Raw genomic sequence first — 16,128 nt, forward strand, 5'->3', positions numbered from 1 at the left:
GTTCCATCCCTGGCCAGCCAGGGAGCTACCCACATGGTGCAGCAGACCTCTCGGTCTCACCTGCTGCTCCCCTCAGCAGTGTTTTTCAGTCAATCTACCTGTACTGTTCCCCACTCTGTCTCTGGTGGATCCTCTCACCCCCGGCTCTGGCCTGTACCCCAGTTCTCGTATGCATAAATAAATAAATCTTTAAAAAAAAAAAGAAAGAACTAACCAACCCATAGACTTGTAAGCAATAATACATATTTGTAGGGTAAAGAAAATATCAGGCTTTTCTGCCCTCCCGCCATCAGGATAGATGATGGATCCTTGTCCTGAATGCATGCCTGATGGCGGGCACCTGGAATAGGGTGTGGGCATAGGTAGATGGGATTCAGCTGAGCTAAGACTGTGCTTTTTTTTAAGGGCGGCGTCACAGGGACGCCAGCAGCAGCAGTAGCAGCAGTAGCAGCCGAAGCCGAAGCCGAAAGAGAAGCCGAGAAGCAGCAGAACGAACGCCAGAGAGCCCAGATAGAGTGAAGACTTGCTGGGGGCTGGGAGGCCTGCCAGCCTCCCAGCCCCCCAGCCAGCACCCCTGCCTGCCATATGCCTGGTGAACGCCAATAAAAGACCTGCAAAAACCCACTAAGGACTCTGACTCCTCCTTTACCCAGTCTGCATGGGATCAGGAAACCTGTACTGTGGCCAGTCCTGCCCTTACAATATTGTATGTCAAAATAAATAAATATCCCATAATCTATCATTGTAATCTTGGCTACTGGATGACTACTAGCTACTCTTACCTGCTTGGGGAGTGTTAAGGATACATATCCCACACAAAGTAAAGTGTTCTGAAAATGAGAAATTAACTCAGCCCTGTTATGTCAAGACATTGCTGAAATGATTAATTCAAATGCATACCCAAGTAGAGAATTTACCATGAGAGATTTGTACTGAAATCATAGCTCTTACAAATGATTAACAGTATTTTGAAAACTTTTAAAGAAAAGATTATAAGTAGCTATTGTTTCATCTATAGGATCAATTGTTTATAGGGACATTAGAACCAAAATGTTTGCATGACAAAAGTATTTTTAGTCCCCAGTGGTTAACCTTCTGTTTGGAAATAGCAGTTAATAGAACAAAATCTGAGCTGTGCTAGACAATGCACTGTTCCTTAGGACTGTAACAAGAAATGATGTGGTTATATTATGGCACATTTTCTCCCAAGGTAACCAGTAAGGGAATTAACATTTTCTCTGGGTCTCTGGTGTTTCCCTTAGGATTTTGAAGATGATGATACCACATCCTGTGTCATCATGATGATACCACATCCTGTGTCATTTTAAGCCAGGCCTTTAGTTGCTTTGGGCCTCAGTTTCCTCATATGTAATGTGAGATTATTGGTTGATTTCTCAGGTCTCCTTTACCCAGTTCAATTTCAGATACATTTTTTTTTTCTGGACACTTTTTGCTCTCACTCATCAAACATTTATCTCCTATATATTATGTGTCAGGCATTTTACTAGTCACTGGAGATCCAGCAGTGAATAATGAGACATGGCCTCTACCCTCACATTAATAATGATAACAAAAATGACAGGAAGCATATCATTAACAATAACTGATACCATACTATATTATAGGTTCCAAAACACTTTCAGAGACATTTTTACATTTGACCTTCACTGCAGCACTATTAAATGGTTAGAACAAGTATTATTATCTACATTTTATGTATGAAGAACCTGAAACTCAAAAATATTAGAACTTGGTCAAGGCTACAGGGAAATAATATCACTTAGGGTTTAGAAATCTTGATCCTAATTATTTACAAAAATATTTTATTATGCAGCTTGTTTTGTTTTTGTTCTTCTTCCTTCTGTGGATTAGAATGATAAAATAATAGCTAAAGCTTAAGAATCTTGACTGGCCTCCCTGGTGGTGCTGGGGTTAAAGTCATTGCTAACAAGCTATCAGCAGCCACTAAAGCAGGAGTTCAATTCCCACAGGTGGTGTGCTAACCCACATGGGGCAGCAGACTTCTCCTGTATTGCCCACTACTCCCCTCTGCAGTGTCTTTCAGTAGAGCCACCTGTTCTGCTCCCCACTCTGTCTCTGGTGAATCCTCTCTCTCACACACACACACCCCCCCTGCAGCTCTGTCCTATATCCCAATTCTTGTATGCATAAATAAAAATAAAGCTTTAATAAAAAAAGAATCTTCACCTATGAGGATGCCTACCTAAGTCAAGTAGGTGAAACATCAGACAGAAGAGGTCAGATCTCTGATGATCATGGGGCCACCATCTCTGTTTAGAAGTAAAATTCTATTTTCTAAACTTCAAGCAACTTCTATTTATCTTGGTTGCTGGTTGTTTTTACACATGTAACCAAACGAATCTTAACTTATACAGATTTCTGTGGATGTTTTTCCCCTTTCCCTCAGTTATGGTGGTTATACAAACAGAAAAATGGGTTAGCTCTGAACTAATGCCTCTGCATCCAATATAACTATTAACTGAGATGTATTTCATTCAACTTATTATGTTTAAATGACTAATGGGGGGGTGGGAAAGGGTGGAGAGCAATGTATAGAGGGGGCCCAACTGACCAGGTTGAAGAACTGTGGGTGGCTTGGTGGGAGTGGCTAGTGACCCACCTCTTAAAAGGTGTGATCCTAGGGACCTCCCAGGTGGCATAAGGGGTTAAGCACCGCACTATGAAGCAATCCGCAGCCTCTGCAGCAGCAGTTCGATCCCCACCGGCCAGGGAGCTACCCACATGGAGCAACAGACCTCTCCTATTCACCCGCTGCTCCCCTCAGCAGTGTATTTCAGTCAGTCTGCCTGTTCTGTTCCCCACTCTCTCTCTGGTGAATCCTCTCACCCCCTGCAGCTCTGGCCTATACCCCAGCTCTTGTATGCATAAATAAATAAATCTTTTTTTTAAAAAAAAGGTATAATCCTATACCTCTGAATCACATATATTATCTCACAATATTATCTCAATAAAATAAGATAAAATAAAATTAGGAGAACAAAATAAATAAATTAAATGACAAATAGCTTCCTAAACCCCTTTTTCTTAAGCCTATCCTTTCTATATCATTCTTTCTGCTTTCTTAAGTGATAGACTACTCAAATATACCAAATTTTTTAGTTCTTAAAAGATGTGTTTTGCAGAGCCTCCCTGGTGGCACAAAGGGGTTAAAAAGCAACCTCTGAAGCTATACGCAGCCTCTGCAGCACGAGTTCAATCCACTGGCCAAGGAGCTACCCACATGGCACAGCAGACCTCTCTTGACTCACCCACTGCTCCCCTCAGCAGTGTACTTTGGTCAATCTGCCTGTTTTGTTCCCCACTCTGTTTCTGGGTGAATCCTCTCGCCCCCACACACACACCCCTCTGGCCTTTATTTATGCATAAATAAATAAACCTTAAATTAAAAAAAAAAAAGATGTGTTTTGCCATGAAGTTTGAAGAAAGGACTTGGGGAAGTGTGGAAAAGGACTGAACTGTTGAATGAGTAACAAGCCCTGGATACTAAAATCAAACCCAGCCTCGTGACCTGTCTCAGATCTCTAAAAATGCTTCAGAGCTAGTCTGGGTGAACTACAGTGAGCTGTCACGATTGATGTAGTTATTATCAGAAGATCACAGTATATGTACAGAAGTTCAAATATTGTCAACAGTTCTGCATTTAAAAGGTTTCTTATGTAATTTTACAGCTGCTAAATCAACCCCTGATGACACAGTGAAATAGGACCAGGATATTAAAGCATTTAAACATGGGTTTTTAATTTGTTAACCAAACATTAGGACATTTCCTCAGTCTCTTTTTATATTGAAATAAAAAGACCTTCAGCAACAAAGGACAGTATTAAGGTTTCTTTCAAAGATGCAAGCTGATTTCTAAGGTTCCAAACCTTTGGATTATGTAAGCAAATAAAAGCTAAAGAAAAAGAATGTACAACTGAGAGATTAAGCATTATTTTTTCTTTTGTCAATAATCTTCTATTAAAAAAGTTTTATTTTAATTAGATATAAATGATCAAATTATCAGAACACTACCCTCATTGCAATTTTTTGAGCCAAAAGGGAATAACTGTAGATATGGAAATTCTGAACTTTCAGTTATTCATCTGCTGCTGAGAAGTTTAAGAATTGCAATGCGCTTACTAAGTTGTTTATGTGAAAGCAAAATGTTGAACAAAATACTACAAATCGGGCCTCGCTAGTGGCACAAGGGGTTAAGACGCAACCTATGAAGCTATCCACAGCTACTGCAGCACGAGTTCAATCCCTGGCCAGGGAGATACCCACATGGCTCAGCAGACCTCTCCTGACTCTCCCGCTACTCCCCTCAGCAGTGTATTTCAGTCATTCTGCCTGTTCTGTTCCCTACTCTGTGTCGGCTGAATCCTCTCACCCCCCTCACCTCTGGCCATGTACCCCAGTTCTTGCATGCATAAATAAATAAATCTTAAAAAAAAATACTACAAATATTACATTTCTATGGAATTACTGGAAAATTATTCCTTATAAAGAAGACATAGAGGGCCTCCCTGATGGCACAAGGGGTGAAGACGCAGCCTGTGAAGCTGTCTGCAGTCTCTGCAGCAGGAGTTCTATCCCCGCCAGCCAGGGAGCAACCCACATGGTGCAGCAGACCTCTCCTGACTCGTCCACTGCTCCCCTCAGCAGTGTACTTTGGTCGATCTGCTTGCTCTGTTCCCCACTCTGTCTCTAGTGTATCCTCTCACCCCAGCACCTCTGGCCTGTCCCCAGCTCTTGTATGCATAAATAAATAAATCTTAAAAAAAAAAAAAGACATAGGGACTGTATTAAATCTTGCTTTACATCTCAGCCTTTGTGGAAAGACTAATTTTCATCTACCACAAACAATGAAAAATAGCTCTCCTGATGAGACTCAACAACAACAAAGAAAACAATCCTGTCAAAAAATGGGCAGAAGAGCTAAAAAGAAACTTCTCTGAAGAGGAAATGCAAATGGCCAATAGGCATATGAAAAAATGTTCAACATCACTTGTAATCAGGGAAATGCAAATCAAAACTACCATGAGATACTATCCTACACCAGTGAGAATGGCACATATTAAAAAAACTAGCAACAACAAATGTTGGCGAGGATGTGGAGAAAAAGGAACTCTCCTGAACTTCTGGTGGGAGTGCAAACTGGTCCAACCACTATGGAGAGCTGTGTGGAGATTTCTGGACCTACTAAACATAGAGCTTCCATATGATCCAGCAATTCCACTCCTAGGTATTTACCCAAAGGACACAGAAACATCAATTCCAAAGAACACCTGCACCCCTATGTTTATAGCAGCACTGTTTACAATAGCTAAGCTTTGGAAACAACCCAAATGCCTAAAAATAGATGACTGGATCAAGAAGATGTGGTACATATATACCATGGAACATTACTCAGCATTCAAAAAAGATAAACACATGCAATTTGCAGCAACATGGATGGCGCTGGAAGGGATCATGCTCAGCGAAATAAGCCAGAAAGAAAAAGAAAAATACCGGATGGTCTCACTCATAGCAGGAATCTAGAAAACTTAAATAAGGGACCAGGAAAATGAATAACTATAAGCAAGTGAAAATCAAAATCAACAAAAAACTATGAACCAGAGACACTCTATGGGGTGGGGGCAGGGAGGGGAGGGATTGGGGTCAAAATAAGGGGGTTGCAATTGTATGGGAAATATAAAAATAAAATTCATTAAAAAAAAAAAGAAAAATAGCTCTCACCTGAAAACTCTTTGCACTCTGTTAGGAAGGTCCCTTTCCATATATAGACGTATATTATTGCAGACAATGTTTGCAAAAGGGTCTGAATGCTACCTCATTTTCCCGGTCCCCTCTTTACAATGTGATCTTAATATTCTTCATATAGTGGTGGAATTCACGTTCATTCTCCTCAAATTCAACAAACATTTGTGTCTGTTTCAACCAAGAAAGCACTGCAATGATACTATGTGAATTCAGAGGTTAGATCGCAAAAATGATGTGTGTTCATCTTGTCTTTGTGGGACACTCGAGGGATTCACATGTATGCTGTGAAGAAGTGCAATCTCACCCACTGAGAGAGACCATGCCGATCAGCTACATGTATGTGTCCAGCTGATGATAAGCACCAGCCACCAGACGTGTGAAGGAAGACTCCTCTAGATGATTCCAACCCTTGATTGTTGAGTTACCCTCAGCCTTTGAGTGTTTGAGCTTTTGAGCTAAAGCTTCAGATATGGTGGAACCAAGAGACTTCCTACACTGTACCTGAAATCCTGACCCACATATCTGCGTGCATAATAAAATGACCATGTTGCCACAAAATGTTGGACTGGTTTATTACTCAGCATTAGTAATTAGAGCATATGTATTACCTACAAGTCATATTAATAATGATGATACTTTCAATTTATATAAAAATTCCCCTGATTAGGCCTCCCCGGTGGCGCAGAGGTTGAGCGCTGGGTTGGGAAGCTGCCTGCAGCCTCCGCGGCGCAGATTCGAACCCCGGCTGCTCCCGGGCCACCAGAGGAGGGTCCCACATGGCGCGCAGACCTCTCCTGCCGCCCGCTGCTCCCCTCAGCAGTGTACTTCGGTCCTTCTGCCTGCTCTGTTCCCCGCTCTGGCTCTGGTGAATTCTCTCACCCTCCCGTGCTTCTGACTGTACCCAGTGCATGTATAAACAAAGCAAATAAACAAACAAATAAATAAAAACATGCCTCTATTAAAAAAAAAAGTTTAAAAATTCCCCTGATAAACTAACATAAATTTCGTGTATTTTCAGAGTCTTCAAATGTGAAATAAGGATAATAGCATGGCCTTCATTTTGCCATTAGAGGTCACCAAATCATGAAAAAGTTACAATTGATATAACATCACAAACTTTTTCATTGACTAGAATTCAGACTTTTTGTCTTCCAATTCTAGGCTTCCCCCCCCCCAAAATCTTGTGCTAAACCAAGTTAGTCCCATTTATTTGTATTCTTTAAATTTGTATCTTTATGATTATCCTATATACTAAATTATAGGACTCCCAATATCTTCTATGCTTGTCTTTTTCTTTTTTTTTTCTTTTTTTAAAAAATTTATTTAATTATGCATACAAGAACTAGGATGAAGGCCAGAGGTACAAGGGTTGAGAGGATTCACTAGAGACAGAGTGGGGAGCAGAACAGTTAGCTCTACCGAAATATACTGCTGAGGGGAGCAGTGGGCAAGACAGGTGAGGTCTGCTATACCACATGGGTTAGCTCTGGGGATGGAACTCATGCTGCAGTGGCTGCAGACAGCTTCACAGTGCTGAGACTTAACGCTTTCACCACCAGGGAGGCCCCCTTTCTGTGCTTTGCTGTTTGAATATCCCATTATTTCAAATTTTACCCTCAACCAAGACCATTGTCTTCTTTGTAAATATGTAGCTTCCCAGAGAATGATAAAGCAAACAATGCAAGGTATTTGCTCTATATAAAGGATATGTTGTATCTGTAAAAGGATATATAGGAATGTGCTTCTTTGTATGATTCTTTTCTGTAAGCTTGAAATTACTTCAAAATAAAAAAGAATGTTAAAGGAAAAAGGGGATAAGGACTGAAAACAAAAACTGAAGCTACCCACACTTCTCTGATTCTGATAGTGATTGTCTTTTGTTACTGGCACTTAAACACTCCAGAGCAATCCTTCACTCAAGGTAATGATCAAATTAACCAGTTGTTTGTCTTTTTTTAAGGTATCTATCATGGACATCTGGTTTTCTGTCTTCCCAACATCCAATTCTTTCTTCTGATAATGAACTTTCCTTTGTAAAATCACTCTTCTCCAGCTTTAGATCTTGTGGAAGAAAGGAGTTCACCCAATTCCCTGACTTTAGGGATAGAAATGTAACCCAGTTATAGCATCTCATGGATGGCCAATGACAAAGCAGTAAATCAGCCATTAAAAAAAAAGAAATTTGCCATTTGCAATAACATGGATGAACCTTGAGGACATTATGCTAAGTGACATATGTCAGAGAAAGACAAATGCTGGATGATCTCATTTATATGTGGAATCTAAAAAAGCTGAAGTGATAGAAATGGAATAGATTGGGATTACCTGGTACACGGGTCTGTGAGAAACGGAAAGGTCTTGGTCAAAGAATATAAACTTCCAGTTATAAGATGAATAAATTCTGGATGTACAGCATGATGTACAGCATAATGTACAGCATAATGTACAGCATAATTCTGGATGTACAGCATAATGTACAGCATGATGACTATAGTTAACAATACTGTGTTGTATACTTGACCATTGTTAAGAAAGTAGATCTTAAATGTTATCACCACCATCACCACCAATAAAAATGAGAATTATGTGAGGTGATGAATGCATTAACTAACCTTATTGTAATCATTTATAATATATGTGTATTAAATTATCACTGTGTATATCATTAACTTACATAATGTTGGGCCTCCCTAGTGGCGCAAGTCTCAGCACTATGAAGCGATTCGCAGCCACTGCCACAAGAGTTAGATCCCTAGCCACGCAGCTAACCCACATGGTGCAACAGATCTCTTCTGTCTTGCCCCCTGCTCCCTTCAGCAGTGTATTTCAAGAGATCTGCCTGCTGTGTTCCCTACTCTGTCTCTGGTGAATACTCTCATACTCCCCCCATCCCCACACCTCTGGCCTACACCCCAGTTCTTGTGTGCATAAATAAATAAAAATAAATCTTTAAAAAACTTATATAATGTTATATGTCAATTATAGCTTAGTAATGGGGGAATGGGGAGCAAGAGTCCTTTAATTGTTCAATAGTAAAGAAAATGTCCCAACTGATATTGCTGATCCTGCTTTTCTTTTTCTCTGTTGATTTGGAGAGGAATGTGCAAAAGCATTTGTTTCATTCTAGGTAATATAGACTAGAAATATTACATTTTTACAAATAAAATTGACATTTTGACTTTATTCCCCTTTAAAAAATTTTTCACCCTGGCTCAAAATGTAATCCGTCAAGTCAAAATGTTTTACCTAGGTAGGAAAAATATTTTTTTTTTGGTGGGACCCTCGCTGGCGGCTGTCCAACGAACGGGCGCTGCAGAGGCCGCGGGCAGCCTCGCAGCCCAGCGCTCAACTGCTGCGTCACCAGGGGAGGCCCCCTAGGTAGGGAAATTTAAAATAAAGTTGAAGGGCACTGTCTACAATTGCCAAGTTATGGAGTTAACCTAAGCACCCTTCAACAGATAAATGGATGATGAGATTATGGAATATACACTCAGTGGAATACTACACAGCTTTGAAAAAAGATGAAATAGTGGCTTTGGTGGGCGGGAATGGATGAACCTCAAGGTGATTATGTTAAATGAAATAAGTCAGAAAATGATAGATATCAGATGGTTTCACACATTTTAGAATATAAATAACCAAAAATCATACACAGGTAAAATACAGAATGAACAAATCTTGGACTTAGTGAAAGAATTTAATGGTTACCGGGAGGAATGTGGAGAGGGAAAAAAGGATGGGAAGACAGGCAAAGCAGTGTTGGTTTGGTGGTGTGTGAGTGAAACATGTGTACACATGAAAGAGGAAAAATGTAACCCTAAAAAAATTTTCAAGTTATAAAAATTGGACAAAGTTGAAAGATTAGAATCTCTGTTGTATTGTAAAGAAGAATTTCCTGTACTAGAATTCTTTTTCTTTTTGGTATTTTGCAAAAGAATGAAATAAGCCATCCCCCAGAAGACTCAGATATGTAGGCAGAGGCATCTTGTTAACAGGAGTAGAACTGCCCAGCACTTCTTTTATTCACAATATAGCTCCAAATCTTGAAATCAGCCTTCCTTCTATTCAAGAGAAAGAATTAGGTTATTTGTAATTTTATAAAAATTAGTCTTGAGGTTTTTTTTTTTTTTTTTTTTTTTAAGAAAAGGACTCTAGAGCTATATAATCTATTTTATACTGGGAGCATGATTGTGATCGGAATTTTATTTAGAAGTAAGTGAATATCCTCACAAAATTCGGTGTCTGGTTACTAAAAAAACAAACAAACAAACAAACAAAAAAACCACAGTATAAAGCCTTATTTCTTGCTGATTCTTCTCTACTCCATCTCCTTCAAAGGTTAACACATGGTTTATCAAATTTATAAAACTCAGCAAAATGTACACCACCCTCTCTATTCCCTATCTCACTGCCATCTTTGGAAATCCCTACCAGGCCTTCCCAGAAAGATTCCATAGATTATTGGTTCCTCTACTCTTCTCTTTTCCTCTTGCTAAATCTTTAGGAACTGATCTAATGAATTTTAACCATTCCCCTCTTTTTTTTTTTAAGAAATGAAGCTTTTAGGTTTGTTTTAGTGTGTCTACTCAGTAGAAGCTCCACTGGCAGGTTGAGGCCTTCTATGGTATCGAGTGATAGATGTTGAATCCCATCCTTACTGGTATTTGCTCCTTGGAGGTGAAAAAAATAAATGTTTTATAAAGCTCAAATTGGCCTTATCAAACAAAACATCTGCTAGATCAGTGAATGACTGGTGACAGCAGGAGAGAGCAGTGCTGGCCTCTCCAATAGAAGTCACTGCAGTTAATAGAAGCTATTATGGGAAAATTCTGGCAAGAAGTTTTCTTTTCCTTCTTTTTCTCCTTCAGACAGCTAAAATTTTTAAAAGAAAAAAATGTATTCAGTTGCTAGGGTAACTGTGGTTTCAAAACTACCCTAACAAAAGCCAGATATCACATATCAAACTACCAAATTGTTAATTTGACTGGTATTTTAAAATAACTACTTAAAAGAGATGTTTTCTCCTTATCTAGCTGTAGAGAAAAGAGGAACAGGGAAAATAAAGGAAGAGGGGAGCAAAAGGAAACTGGTAGATTCATTTAAGAAATGCTTTTGCCTTATTAAATATTTGTTGGAAATAAAAATCCCTCACATGTTATAGATACATTTGTATGCAGGAATTATTTAGTCATATTCAAAACATAAGGGGGGTAGTAGGTTATCCTGTTTTCAATTTCTCTTCCCACATTTCAAACCCTGCCTGGGTTTTATGTGAATGGTTTTCTGTGGGCACTTGGTAAAGGAATTGGTTACTTGAGAGAGTCACGCATGCTCTGAAATCTCTTATGGGTGATTGTGTTTGTCCTGTTTCTTGCTTTTCATCACTTGATTTAAAGGGAATATAATAAAGCCACTAAGTGCTTGGAGACTAACTCAGACATGGCTAGGACTAAAAATCTATCTTCTTTAACCTCTCTGAGCTTGTTCCTTCATTTTAAAAAAGTTATCTGGACAAATGACTTGGTTACCAAAACAAGTAAACCACAATGAAGAAAAGAGAGAAAGGGACCCATAAATTAAAAGAGATTTGAGAGACATGTCAACTACGTGTATAGATGTTGCTTAGATCTGATTTGGAAAAAAAAAAAAGGCAAGTGTAAAAACCCATTTACGAGACTCCTGGGAGTCTTGAACACTGATTAGATGTTTAAAAATGTGAAAGCATCATTTCAAACAGGCTCACATATGATGATCATGTGGTGTTTTTGTATTTTTACAGGTCATTATCAAACTATCAAACTATCTTTGATAGTTTGATTAATATGGAAATATTTATAATTAAAATAATATGATGTTTGATATTTGCCTCAAAATAAGGGAGAAGAAAATGTATAGTATTCTACTTTATATTATAGTATTCTACTTTAAAATACATATTTGAGTTTTTTCATAATAAAAGCTATGAGTTAAACTCACCTGATAAGATTATCACATAAATTTAAATATGATACTGTGTGAAAAAGCAAGCACTTGGCAAAGTGCCTGGTATGTAACAAGTGCTCAATATATGTTGATTATTACTATTAGACATGTGCCTCTTTTCTGCCCTATGCATACCTATGAAAGGCAGATCATGAAATGTGTGACTGAGGGAAAAGGCATCTTTACTCCTTCCAAAACAAACAGCACCTGCCTAGCATTATACCCATCCTCATCCAACCTGGTTTTGTACTAGGCCCTATGCTTTCCACACTAAAATTCTGTTTTATAGTAGCTGCTGATTTTTTGCCTTTAGTTCACATTACATTTTAGGTGTGAATGCTATTTCAATGGAAAACAGAAGGCAAAAACATTTTAAAAGTTCAACTGTTAGTAAATACTGAGCACATTGCTAATAATTTCCATCTATAGTTTTATTTAACCTTTATGACAATTCTCTGAAGTAGTAGGTTCATTTCAGAGAGGAGGAAACAGAAGTTTCCTTGCCCACCAAGAACCTGGCATGAAGTGGTGGCCCTTATACCCATCTCTGAGAGTCCCAAAGTGCTTGTGCCCATCCAGGAGCCCTGCCCTTCATCATCCTTGCCTTTCTTTGCCTTGTCTTAGATAAAAAATAACCACTACAACCCAGAAAAGTTAAGTTGCCATTCTCACTCAAAAGACTTGCCATTCTCACTCAAAGTCGACTCATCTGTCGACTGACAGCACTAGTTTGCAGCAGGGTATTAAAAGATCTGTATACCTGACAAGGGAGTGGTAGCTTGAAGCCGGCAGGGAGGAAGCTCAAGAAAGAATAATAAAAAGAAACAAGGTTTTCAGGACTGCACTGACATTTGTGTTTAATTTTTCTCTTGTTCTAAACGCTGCTATTCAACTTTTTTGGGGAGAGGAGAAAGCTGAGCAAGTTAGCTTATACGAGAACCGTTCAATTCCAAGAATTAAAAACAGCCAACTGCTACCCAATACCGTGGGTCTGAATTCAAGCTCCGACTGTAATTTAGTTCGGTCGTGGCCTTGACACCCTAAACTTGCAAATGATGAGTTGATTTTAGAATCCAGCGTATTTAAACCGGGACGATACCATAGAAGGCTGGATCTTATTACAATTCGAGTTATTGGTTGTTTACATCAAACATTACGAGAGAATGGAGCGGAAAAAGAGGCACCAGGAGAAACAGAAACTCCCAGAGACAAAGTGCCCAAGGAGAAAGAGTTAGTGCCTGAAACTGGAGGGTCAGACTCCTGGGCCCCACTCCAGGGCGTCGGGAGGGGTCGGGTTCTTTCAGCAGCCGCCGGGAAGATTTCCAGCTAACCCTTTCCCTGTCAAGGCCCAGAGAGGCTCACTCCAAGACCACCAGCCGCCGCGTTTCTGCAAGGAGCAGACACCACCCGTCACCAGAGCGGCCCTCCCACTTTCCCAGGCCTGCCCAACCCCTGCTGCGAATCCCCGATCCTCCCGGCGCTGGTCTACGGTCCTCTTAATTAGGAAACAATAGCTATTTAAGAAGAAGTGCAAATAACTGCGCTCAGCGCGCCCAAGCGTGGCATCCTCGGGAGTTCCCTTCGGACAAACAACTCAGCAGCCCAGCGCAGCCGCGCCGGAAGAGAGGGAGCCAGGTTGAGGGACCAGGGCATCAGGAGCACCCGGCGACCCGCCTCCTGGGGTCCCGTCTTCAGCCTTCCCGCCTGGCGGGAACCCGAGGAATGGGGAACCACCCTCTTCTCTGCAGCAAATCTAGGGGCGACAGAGAACGGTCCAGAAGCCCCAGGGGAGACGGCACGGAACGGGGTACCTAGCAGTCGGAGTCAGGGCGTTCCGCAGTCCAGGTTCAGGCCCCCGCGCCAGGGGCGCACTCCAGGCAGGGCGCGGCCCAAGTGCGCGGCGTCTCGGCTGGCAACTCCCGCTGTTCCCCGGAGGGAACCGGCCCTCGCCCCCTTGGAGGGTGGAGATGCCTCACGTTCCCTCCTCCCGCTCCCCCGGGTCGGAGAAGAGAGGTGGGATTAGGCAGGGGTGACTATTCCGCGTGCTCTATAATTACGCACACACTGAAATCTTCACCGTTGACTTAAGTTACTTGGCGCGGCGAGGACTGTGGCCCTGCGTGTTGATTAAACGCAGCCTTTATTTACCTAAACAATAAATGTAGAGATTAGCAACGTTCGCTTGATCACAATAATGGGGTTTACAATTAAGGGGCAATGCATCCCAGATGTAACCCAGTCTAAGGAAGGCGGGGGGGGTTGCTTCTCAATAAGGCGCTGGGTGGGCTGAAGCGGCGGAGGTGGCGAGCCGGGCGCAGAGCAGCAGGCGGAGGGCAGGCCCAGCCGCAGCATGGCCGCGGGTCACCGAGCCGGAGAGGCCTGCCGCTCGCTCTGGGGGACGTGAACAACCCCGCTCCTTGGAGGGATCTGAAGCCCAGAGCACGCCTCCCGCGGCGATGTCACCTGCCTCAAGGCTGTACTGTCTGCCGCTGCCCGCTTGAGAAAGAGGATGGAAGCGCCAGCGCGTGCGGGAGTAAGTACGTCTGTGCCACCAATGTGCCTTCTGCAGGCGGCAGCGGGAGGGGCCCAGCGGGAGGCGCACGTGTCTGATGTGCCGGGAGCCTCTCTCGGCCCCAATGTATGGCCGGCTGCTGGGAGTCCAGCAGAAAGTCAGGCTGGCAGTGTCCGTCTGGCCTCGCGGTGGGGGTGGGTGTGACTTCCAGACGCGAGGTCAGCCGCGTGGGGTTGGGCTCTGGAGTGGCTGAAACTGAGAGAGCATGCAAGTGCCGGCCCGAGACAGCCTGTTCCCGGCATGTCACAGAGGGTGCCTGAGTCTTTGGTGGGAATCATAACTGACTTCTTTCTTAAGCTTTTACTCATCTGTTGGGTCTTGGAAGGTCCTAGGAAGGAGGAATTGAAAGGAACTAACTCAGAAAATTCAGGGGAGTGAGATATGGGGTAATAAAGGGCCTAAGAACACCTGGTATAGAAGGGTGTGTGTGTGTGTGTGTGTGTGTGTGTTTAGAACAGATAGCATGTCTCCCCCTGCATGTGCTTTTGCTTTTCCCCTCCTCCCTCTGCACCCCCTTATTAACTTGGAATGCCTCCCATTCCATATTTAGATGCAAACAAAAGAATTTGTCCCAGACACCAAAAAACAAGTCTGGACTGAGTCCTTTCCCGGCAACCATTAAGGTTTGGAAATAAACAGCACTTCCCAGCCCTGGAGAAGACTTGGGTGGTGAGAGGCTGTAGAGGATTGGACAGAGGGAGGGAGAAAGGAGGAGAGGAGAAGTTTGGGAAGGAGAAGAGGAGGGAGGAAGAGGAGGGACCAGCAGGGGCAGAGCTGTAGGTGGGGTTCCCCTGCAGCCTGCCCCCTCCGTGCCCAGGGTCTTCTGGGCCCAGCCTCGCTCGCTTTTCCGACAGCCTGGGGGAGCAGTACGACAAAGGGCATTCTTTGCCTCTGGGACTTGTGAAGTGCGTCTGTCCTCTCCTTGCAGGCTCTGGAAAAGCTGGCAGGAATTGTCGTGAGAAGACCGACGAGTGTCTGCGGCGCAGGAGACAACTGTAAACAGACTTTGGGCCGGGAGAGGGAGCGGGAGGAGGTGGTGGCGGGGCCCAGCTCTGATCGTTTCAGCTCTGTTGTGTTTTCCTCTTGGCCAGATAGATTAACTGAAAAAGTCAGCGCGAGCGAAGAGCTCGGTGCCACGGAGTCCCTCCCTCCCAGACCCACCCCACCCCACCCCACCCCACCCCCCGCGTCATGTGCACGCGGGAAGCGAGGTGGCCGCTCCTCCCCAGTGGCGCCTGAAACTTCAAGAGCTGCTGGTTCAGTGTTCCTTCCGTAATTAGGAGGCCACACCGCTCTCCAACACTCTGTTAAACAAATCTGTAAGTCACCCTCCCCCTCTCTTGGGATTCATCGGGAGGAGGGAGGCAGCTGGGACCGCCCCGGGCGGGGTCCTCCGCTCGAGGAGTGGCATCGCCGTGACCCCCGGCTGCTCCCCGCCGCCTTGGTCTTTCTAAGCTCTTCCTTGGAAAGAAGAGAAAGGGGCAAAAAATGTGCATTTCGCCACCCACCGGACGAGTCAGGAGAGCCTGTGTCTTTGCTTGAGAAGTTTTCTAAATAAATCGCTCTGATGGTTCTAAGCTGTGATGAACTGAGGGTGGGACCCAGTCTTTTCCAGAACGGTGGGAGGGTTATAAAGGATGGAGTCGTCGTCCGACCTCCGCCTTTTTTTTTTTTCTTCCCCATATAAACCAACCATATAAATCATTCGCATTGTTTAAGGTACATTGATCAATCTAATGGCTTGTAATTGGGTCCTAATTGCCACTTGCAGACTCCTGTTTGAACAGGGA

The sequence above is a fragment of the Talpa occidentalis genome, unplaced genomic scaffold (assembly GCF_014898055.3).
Source record: "Talpa occidentalis isolate TD23 unplaced genomic scaffold, MPIMG_talOcc4v2.1 talOcc4.3, whole genome shotgun sequence".
Lineage (NCBI taxonomy): Eukaryota > Metazoa > Chordata > Mammalia > Eulipotyphla > Talpidae > Talpa > Talpa occidentalis.